Below are 10,701 nucleotides of genomic sequence, written 5' to 3'. Positions count from 1 at the left end.
ATTGTCTCACCACTTCTGTTCAGCACTGTGCTGAATGTCCTAGCCAGTGCAATAAAGGAAAAATGTTTAATAATAACTAACAGACATAAAAACTAGAACTAAGTAAAACTGTCATTATTTGAAAATTTCATGATTGTGTACATGTGAAACTCTATAAAGTCCACAAAAAATGACTAGAATAGAGCAATTGATCAAGCTCACAGGATTCAAAATAAATATATAAAAATGATTTGTATTCCTATATACTGGCAAAAACAATACCATTAAAGTAATGTAAAAAGTATTACAATGAAATCAAGTGAAAGATATACATAACCTGTATACTGAAAAATAGAAAACATTGTTTAAAGAAATCAATGATGACCTTAATGTATAAATTTACCATTTTATGAATTGGAAGATTCGATATTTTAGAGATCTTCATTCTCTCTAAACTGCCCTACGGATTCAACAGGATTCCTAGTAGAAATTGGTTAGAAGATTTTAAAATTTGTATGGAAATGTAAAGAATCTAGAAAATCTTCCTGAAAAAAAAATGAAAGAGTTGAAGGAATTGTACAAACTGATTTCAAACCTTACCATAACTGGGATAGTGTCATATCAGTGTAAGATCCATGTGTAGAACAAAGCCCAAAAACAGACTCAATTGTTGAATAAATTGGCCAATTGCTGAATAAATTGGGAAATTAAATGGGTTTTTTTTTCTTACAAATGTTGATGAAAATACCTATGTGAAATATGATCATTTGTGATCGGGAAATATAAATTAAAATGAAAAGCATAGATATCCGTTCTCATCTACTAGAATAGCAAATAAACAAGATATACTAAAAACAGCACAGAACATGGAAGAGTTGAGACTCTCACACATTGCTATTGAGAGTGTAAAATGGAAAACACTTTAGAGAACTGTTTGCTAGTTTATTAAAATTAAGCATACATCTACTCTACAACCCAGAAATCCCATTCTTTGATATTAACATAAAATAAAATACGTAGCTGCAAGAAGCTTTGTATAAGAATATCACAGTTTTACTCATAATAGCCAAAACCAGGAAACAATCTGCAAGCCTGACCATAGAAGAATGGACAAACTGAGATAGTTTCAGAAATGGAATACTACTCAGCAATGTAAAAGAATGAGCTATCAATACACACAACTTCCCCAAAATTTTTTTGTTAAAATAAAAAGCCCAGACTCCGAAGAATGCATTCAGCATAATACCATTTATATACAGTGTGAAGATTAACAAAACCAGTTGATGATAATAAAATTCATAAAATCATTGCCTAGAGGATAGTTGAAATCAACTAGAAAGGGACAGGAGGAAATTTTCAGAGGTAATGAAAATGTTTCAGATACTGTTTTGTGCTGTGATTGTACCAGTGTATGAAATAGTCAAACATGTGAAATTGAATATTTAACATTTGTGCATTTTATTGTATGCCAGTTATGAATCAATTTTAAAAATACTGAATTCACTTTATCCAGGAACCTGATTTTACTCTACTGTTTTCTTTTGTGTTAAATGGGAGCACAAATAGTTGCGTCAGCCAAAAACCTAGGAATTTTCTTTGAACCTACCCTCTACAGACTGTTTCCTGTCATTGAATCTTCTTGAATCTCTCTTATAAATACTTCTCAAATCCATCTATAACTTTCCATCAGACTGCCAGCATCTTTTCCCAAATTATCATCACAATGTATTTTGACTTACTGGTCTCTATGCCTCCACTGTTCCCTTGTAATATATATACATGATATAATTTATATGGGGCAATATTTCATAAGTACAAATGTATTGAAACACTTAAGATTTCCACACTGATCTTATAAAAAATAACAAATATTTCATACTGTACCTATTTCCTACAAAGTCGTACGTAGCTAGAGACTGTTTGTTTCTAATACTCCTATGAAGAACAAGCAATAACCTAGTCTCACAGATGTATAACAAAAAACAATACTAACAATTTATGGACTCTCAAAATTTTGTCAGGAATTGTACTAGGTGGTTATATACATAATCTCTAATTTCATCAACCTCCAAGGAAGAAATAGAAGTTTAGATACATTAGTAACTTCCAGAAGATTAAGTTTATGTGTAGTGAACCTGGAATTTAAATTCAGGTTTGTCTGGCTCCAAAGTCTGTCTGCTGAATTTCAATGATATTACTGGGAATTGTGCTCGTAGATCTTTGGCTGCATATAGCTGTGATTTCAATGGCTGAGTATGATAATTAGAGGAGTTGTAATAGCTGCATCGATACCAACTATTTTTCTTATAATTCTTAGCAATCAGCTCCAAATAAATAACATTTGCATGGGAACTGCACAATAATGGGGTCTCCATGTGTACCAATTTATTGGTTCTCTTTTGTAAATCATCATAACAATAGAAGTAATACAGGAAATTTGCCAAAAAGCAGCTGAGTCTACATAATTTATTAGAAGACCACAAAGGAGTATTTTCTAAAGTCAAGAAAGTATAAAAATCATTCTAATGGTCAATTTCTGGGAAAACAACGAGATTGGAAGTCCTTGAAATATTTTCAAAACCCTAAATGAGAATGTAACCTTTTGGATCATTGACAAACATGCTTATGTGATTGTTCAATTCCATATACTCTGCAACAGCATTTAACCTCCACTACAACAGAAATAGAAAACAGACCACCGAAACAACAGAAATATACTGATACCCATACTAGAACTTAAAATACATTTGGAAAGACATGCCTGAGGAAAAAGCAATCACCACTGAACACTAAAAGTATAAAGGATATTTCTATTTTTTCTTGAGTTTTTAATTTTCATTCCAGTATAATTAACATACAGTGTTGTATTAGTTTCAGGAGTAAAACAGTGATTCAACAATTCTGTACATTACTCAGTGCTCATCATGATAAGTGTACTCCTAATCCCTTTTTTTTTTTTTAAAGATTTTATTTATTTGACAGAGAGAGATCACAAGTAGAGAGAGAGAGAGAGAGAAGAGGAAGCAGGCTCCCTGCCTAGCAGAGAGCCTGATGTGGGACTTGATCCCAGGACCCTGAGATCATGACCTCAGCTAAAGGCAGAGGCTTAACCCACTGAGACACCCAGGCAGCCCCTCCTAATCCCTTTTTAACCTCTTTAACCCATCCCCACCTACCACCTACCTCTGGTAGCCATCAGCTTGTTCTCTATAGTTAAGTCTGTTTCTTGGTTTGTCTCTCTTTTTTTATCCCCCTTTGTTCATTTTGCTTTTTTCTTAAATTCCACATGTAAGTGAAATCATACAGTGTTTGTTGTTCTCTGGCTGACATATTTCACTTAGCATTATATTCTCTAGCCCATCCATGTCATTGCAAATGGCAAGACTTCATTCTTTTTTGTGGCTGAGTAATATTCCATCATATATATATATATATATATATATATATATATATATATTACATTACATCTCCTTTATCCATTTATCTATCAATAGACACTTGTGTGCTTCTGTAATTTGTCTATTAAAGTAATGCTGCAACAAACTTAAGGATGCATATACTCTTTCAAATTAGTGGTTTTGTGTTCTCTGGGTAAATACTCCTAGTGTAATTGCTGGATAATAGGGTATTTCTGTTTTATATTTTTTAAGGAACCTCCATACTGTTTTCCACAGTGACTGCACCAATTTCCATTCCCACCAACAGTGCACAAGAGTTCATTTTTCTCCACATCCTTGCCAACATTTGCTTTTTGTATTTTGTATTTTAGTCATTCTCACAAGTGTGAGGTGATAACTCATTGTGGTTATGATTTGTATTTCTCTGATGAGGAGTGGTTGAGCATCATTTCATGTGTCTGTTAGCCATCTGTATATCTTTGGAGAAATTTCAATTTTTTTGTGTTTTGGAAGTTTAGTCATATAAATTCTTTATATATTTTGGATACTAACCCCTTACCAGATAGGTCATTTGCAAATATCCTTTAATAGGTTGTCTTTTGGTTTTGTTGATTGTTTCCTTCACTGTTCAGAAGATTTACATATATATATATATATATATATATACATATATATATATATATATATACACACACACACACGTATATATTATACATATATATAGATATATGTGTGTGTGTGTGTGTATATATATATATATATATATATATATATATATATATATATTCCCAAAAGATTAGTTTTGCTTTTACTTCCCTTGTCTCAGGAGATATATCATGAAAAATATTGGTATGGTAGATGTAAAAGGAATTACTGCCTGTGATATCTTCTAGGATGGATTTTTATGGTTTTGCATCTAACATTTAGGTCTTTAATTCATTTTGAGTTTCTTTTGCATATGATATAAGACAGTAGTACTTTCCCAACACCATATGTTGAAAAGACTTTTTCCCATTGCATATTCTTGCCTCTTTTGTTGAAGATTAATTGACCATATAATCATAGGTTTGCTTCTGGGCTTTCTATCCTGTTGCATTGATCTATGTGTCCATTTTTCTGCCAGTACCATACTGTTTTGATCACTACAGCTTTGTAGTATAACCTGAAATCTGTAACTGTAATACGTCCCACTTTGTTTGTCTTTTTCAAGATTATTTTGGCTATTCAGGGTTTTTTGTGGTTCCATACAAATTTTAAGAGTATTTGTTCTAGTTCTGTGAAAAATGCTATTGGTATTTTGTTAAGAATTGCATTAGATCTGTAGATTACTGAAAATGTATGGAAATTTAGAAGTATTTGCTTTTCCAATTCATGAGGATGGAATCTTTCCATTTGTGCCTTCTCAAGTTTTTTTCATCAGTGCTTTATAGTTTTCAAAGTAAGGTCTTTCACCTCCTTATTCCTCAGTATTTTATCATTTTTAGTACAGTAGTAAAAGCATTGCTTTCTTAATTTCTCTTTCTGTTGCTTCATTATTAGTGTATAGAAAGGCAATGGATTTCTGTACATTGATTTTTTTATCCCATGACCTTATGAATTCATTCATCAGTTCTAATATTTTCTTGGTGGAGTTTTTTGAGTTTCCTATGTCATCTGCAAATAGTGAAAGTTTTGCTTCTAAATAACATTTCTATTTTTTTTTAGAATGTGCCAAAAGTAAGAAATTTTATTTATAATAATATTCAAACACATCTCAGTAATTTGGGGTTGGGGGGCTCACTTCTTTTTCTCATTTATGCTTTAATATAAATCCTGTGCAAAGTGACAGCGTAAGAAGGAAGAAGGTTGATATGACTTGACTTAGGTTGAGTTGTTGCATTTCATGTCATAGCCAAGAGAAAATAATAAAGCAGAAGACACTGAGGTGTACAGGATACTGTCAAGAAAGTGATGACTTAGAGGGGTCATGTACAAACCTTGGAGAGAAATTTAAAATGTAATGTATGGGGTGCCTGTGTGGCTCAGTTGGTTAAGTGGCTACCTTCAGCTCAGGTCATGATTCTGGGATCCTGGGATCAAGCCCCACATCAGGCTCCCTGATTGGCGGGGAGCTTGCTTCTCTCTCCCTCTGCCTACAGCTCCCCCTACTTGTGCCCTCCCTCTCTCTCTCTCTCTCTCTCTCTGTCAAATAAATAAATAATTTTTTTTTTAATGTAATGTATGTAAAAATATATCAGTTGATATAATCTCACTTTGGCAGACATATAGTCTATAATAACCATGCCTTTCTCCAGGTCCTGAATAGTAGATATTTTGGAGGATACAATCACAATGAATCAACAGGTATCAACTACCACTTAGCTCCTAACTAAATTCTTAGTTTTATGTAAAATAAGCTGCGCTATTAGAGTCTCATTTTGATTATCAGTAAAAGTACTCTTCAAAGGGTTTTGTCACAGAAATGGAGAAATATAAACTTTTTTTTTCAGAAGTCTGAAATGTAAGTAAATATTATACTTTTGCTCCAATCTAAGGGTCTATTTCAGACTAAAAAAAAAAAAAAAAAAAAACCAATAGGTCAGAATTCACCAAATCACGTTGCACTATGGAAATATATTTCGTTAACAGAATGTAAATATGTCTTATATTTGCACTAAAGATGTTCTGATGAAGTTAGAGTCAGCTTCTCTATAAAGTGGAAGTGTGCTAGTATAAGCAAATATCATTCAGATTGAAAAACTCATTCTCCAATTTGTAACAAAATGCTCATACACAGAGTCAAAAGTTTTCATCAGAGTTGAACTATATGGTCTGTTATGAACCAAATGTTTATATCCCCCTAAATTCATATGTTGAAGTCCTAATCCCCAATGTGGCTATATTTAGAGACAGGGCTTCTAAGGAAATAATTTGAGTTAAATGAGGGCATAAAGATACATCCCTGATTCCATAGAATTTGTGTCCTTATACCAAGAGACACTAGAATTCACTCACACTCTCTTTCTCTTCCTCTCTTTGTCTTTCTGTCTCTGTCTCTCCCCCCGACCTTCCTTGCACACCAAGGAAAGACCATATGAGAATATAGCAAGAGGAAGCTGTCCTCAAGCCAGGACACCTTCACCAGACATCAAATTTGCTGGCACCCGGATCTTGGACTTCCCAGCCTCCAGAGGTGAGAAAATAAATTTCTATTCTTTTAACTAACCAGTATGTATTTTATGATAGCAACCCTAACTGACTAATACATGGTTGCTTCTATTTCAAGGTGCCATAGCATTACATATGCAAAAAAACACACATCTTTTCTCTAAGAAAAGCCACAAGAAATTGCTTAGTGATGTTAAGTCTTTGAAAAGTATTTGTTTATTGTTTATACTTAGTCAAGGTAATTATGAATAAAGAGCTTTTTTAAAAGAATTTCAAATAATTGTAGTTGAGCATGAAAGCATCACCTCAAAATAAATGCCTGCATATGTAATCTTCCTGAATTTAATAGACAGAATGCATCATTTCACTATATCAACATGTTTTCCATTGGTAAATGTTTTCTCTTCATCATTCATAACTACTTGGTACTAATGAAGTCTAAGGGACTGGCATGAAAGCCTAAACATGGCTACATCTAAGTAAAGCTATTGGTAAAAACCAATTTATTTTTTCAAGGAAGGCACCACCTTCTGGCAACAACCAGAAGAAATGTTGATAATTCATTATTGTTATATACAAATCTGAGATGTACCCTGTAATTATGAAATAGTTGTCCATAAGAACCTCAGCAAACTACACAAAATATATTTCACTTGAATAACAGGAATTTTTTTTAATTAAAGTACCTCTAGGACACTTACTTAGAGGTATGTTTGAAATGAACTGAGCTGATTTGAATTAAGTTCAATATCTTATTTCTTCCCGTAAAAATGTAGTGACAGCAAGTTATTTACCAAATATGATAATGATGTAGTACTTGTCACCTAATAAATAGCCCCCAAAACCAAACATTTATGTTTTTTAAGTATTTTTTTTAATTTTAACATAATACATTTTCAAAACCAGGAAGTTGAAGTTGATACAATTCTATTAACTTAGGTACAGATCACATTTGGATTTGATCAGTTTTTATAACAAGCACAGATTTTTTTATAGCTTTATTAAAGTATAACTGATACACAAAAACCTGCCATATTTAATGTATGGATTGTGATGAGTTTGTACATACGTCTGTACCTTTGATACCGTCACAAAAATATGGAACACTTCACAAGTTTGCATGTCATCCTTGTGCAGGGGCCATGCTGATCTTCTCTTTATCATTCCAATTTTAGTGTATGTGCTGTGGAAGCAAGCACTATAAACCAAATATTTGGTTGTTATCCCCAAAACTAAGGCATACTCACCTTAAGAAGTACAATGGAAATTAGAAGGACAGTGAACAATTACAAGTAACCCAATTTGCCATCATGTCCTTCCATTCCTACCTGCTTTTGTAATATGACTCACCCAATATGAGACTGGACTTTAAAAACCTGCATGTCTGGGGCATCTGGGTGGCTCAGGCAGTGGAGGGTCAGACTCCTGGCTTTGGCTCAGGTCGTGATCTCAGGGTGGTGGGACCGAGCCCTGTGCATCAGGCCTTGCGCTTAGCGGGAAGTCTGCTTGAGATTCTCCCTCTCCCCCACTCTTTCTCCCCACTCACGTGCTCTCTCTCTCTCTCTCTCAAAATAAATAAATAAATAAATCTTTATAAAAACCTACATGTATATCAAGAAGAAATGAAAGAACTACAAGTTCATGTGAGATAAAGGAATGTTGAAATAAACTGGCAAATGACTTAAAACTGGCTTTTTTCACAGGAGTGTTTGAGGTGTGGGGAGTGAGAAAAATCAACTGGGTCTCACCTGACACAATTTATTGGCACGTATATTGACAAGGATTATTTCTTATTGCTAAAAGTTACCCATTACTTGCAAAGGGTTTTTTTTTTTTAACTTTTTTAAAGTTTTGTTTTGTTCTTGTTTTTGTTTTTGTTTTTGTTTTATGAAATCTAAGAACACATTTCATTCAAGAACTGTTACAACAGGGAAAAGAAACCTCAGTATAGAACTGAGTTCAGTTCCAAATAAGCATGGACAGGAGAAATTTATAGCCAAGTGGCAAGGTCAGTGGTAGAGGTCAGTGGATAGAAAGGTCCTAAGAGGAAACATCAGGGATTAGGGAAGAGCCTGGTAAATCAATTCGATAGGATTCTTGCTGAGGTCAGGCCAGAGTGACCAGACACGGAGGAGTGGGAAGAAGGAATCTGACCAGATATCAAGGGTGATAGCATATCAAGATGAGGAATTCCTGCTCCAGGGGGCAATGTAGGCCCCACAGGACAGACACTGAAGATAGGGAGAGGAATTAGAGGTGCTGAGTGGAACTAGGTTCCACAAAGAAGCCTCCAATACTCCTCTTTCAATTGGATCCAACGAAATATAATTAGGTGAAGACAAAGGGGTTTGTGTGGGTAGGATTTTCTCCAAATGGCACCCCTATATTCTTATTAAATGAATAAATTTCAAATAAAAAATTCACAGGGTTGACAAATAAAGAGGGGTCTAAATGCATACCAGATAGCCAAGAAATTCTTTGCATAAAACTCCAGCAATCGGGTCACTCACTCGAATATATATAAGCCTGGGTCTGCCACACAATCCCCCTAGAGAATAGGTTTTAAGTTACAGGATGCAATACTGGCAACTTCTACATCTACTGACAAACCTAATGGAACTAACTATTAGTCTAATTCAAAGTGCAGTTATGACATGAAAAGTCATAGCTCATTCCCCAATTCCACCAAAGCAAAAAAGGAAGAAATTCAAAGAAGAATGCCCAAACCTAGAATAAGCGAATGTTTCTGAGGTTACATGTCATCTTATTCTCCCTCATTTTTAATGTTTTAGCAGGTATTACTGAATACATCAAACTACCTCACTGTAATTTAGTCTCTGATAAAACACTTTACCATCTGGCCAACTACTTTCCAACACTTTCATCGGTTTTCCCAAACTGATAGCAAAAGAGGGTCATTTGTTTCATCTCTTGATCTCCTTTTTCACATCACATTGAGTGATTCCCATTTAATACATCTCATGAGCTGATACTACAGAATGTGAAGGAATGCAAATGATCTGGCTGGTACAATTGGAATAAAATTTATAATTGCTGTGAAATGAACAAGGGGCCTCTAATTATACACATTAATAGGACAAAGATGCACAGTGTTCTGCTTATGATGGTTTAATGACATTAGTTTTATGGCTGGGATTTCTAGCATTTCTCCCATTATGCTGTATGTCATATTAGGTAATTAGTAAATTGGTTCAAACTACACAGTGTGGTTTTAAAATCCAACCCATACTTGTGCTGATATGTTTCCTCTTCTTTACATTCTCTCATGACAGGCATTACATGTAACACCCTTGACTACCACTCAGTAAATAAAACAGGTATCACCTTTCCATCAAAACACTACTAATAGCTTCATATTGAAGTATTTCTCCTCAGATGGACCTGGATTTAACATGTAGATTTGATCTTTTTGTTGTCATCTATCCTCTAAAATAAACAGATGCCCATTTAACAAAGTCTAGAAAAACTAATGGAAATGCATCCAATCCGATGTGACACTTAGAGGGCACATAAGGGCAATAATATCCAAAAAATAGGAAAGAAAAGTAAAGCAGAAAAATTACTTTTCATACTTCAAGTGAGAGAAATGCAATTCCATTGCTATACTGAAAAGCAATATCCACAATATGATTGAAAAGCAGCATCTACAAATAATTTCACAATTGCATATGCAAAGTTTATTTGGACAAAACTTTTTCTTTAATATATCTGATAAATATCCCAAATGGAAGAGAAAATGGAAAAGAAGTAGTGATTTTTTTTCTATCTCTTTTTAGATATTTTGATTCATGGTGTAAGTTCTCTTTATGATTTTTTTTGAATAAAATTGTTTCATCTGCATAACCTAGAGATTTTATGACCCCTGGAAGCATTTTCTCCAGGTGCAGTTCCTAATATGATTTCAGCATTTTAGATTTTTCTTCTTTTATAATTTCAGGCATTTGGAGAACCAGAGGGAAATCTTGACAGTCGAAAAGGTCATTAGGAGTCGGCAGTACAATTTTATAGTTCAGTGATGTAAACCATTACTCTTTTCAAGCGTTCAAAAGATCATGCCAACCTCCATTGGACTGCCATTGGAAAGGATCTTCTGTTACATTTCTGTAAATTGGACACCACGAGCAGAGTTTACATGATTGTATCTTGTAAGTGCAGA

The 10,701-nt window shown here is 34.0% G+C and overlaps 1 non-coding gene across 1 annotated transcript; it reads right to left on the bottom strand.

Moving 5' to 3' along the window:
* Window positions 1-7,616: 7,616 nt before the first annotated feature.
* Window positions 7,617-7,723, bottom strand: LOC116875111. The gene has a single exon (XR_004384132.1). It is a non-coding gene; the product is annotated as a U6 spliceosomal RNA (small nuclear RNA).
* Between the last annotated feature and the right edge of the window lie 2,978 nt (window positions 7,724-10,701).

This window comes from Lontra canadensis, unplaced genomic scaffold, assembly GCF_010015895.1.
Source record: "Lontra canadensis isolate GAN:19392208 unplaced genomic scaffold, GSC_riverotter_1.0 scaffold40, whole genome shotgun sequence".
Lineage (NCBI taxonomy): Eukaryota > Metazoa > Chordata > Mammalia > Carnivora > Mustelidae > Lontra > Lontra canadensis.
This window is presented reverse-complemented; position numbering and strand designations above follow the sequence as displayed.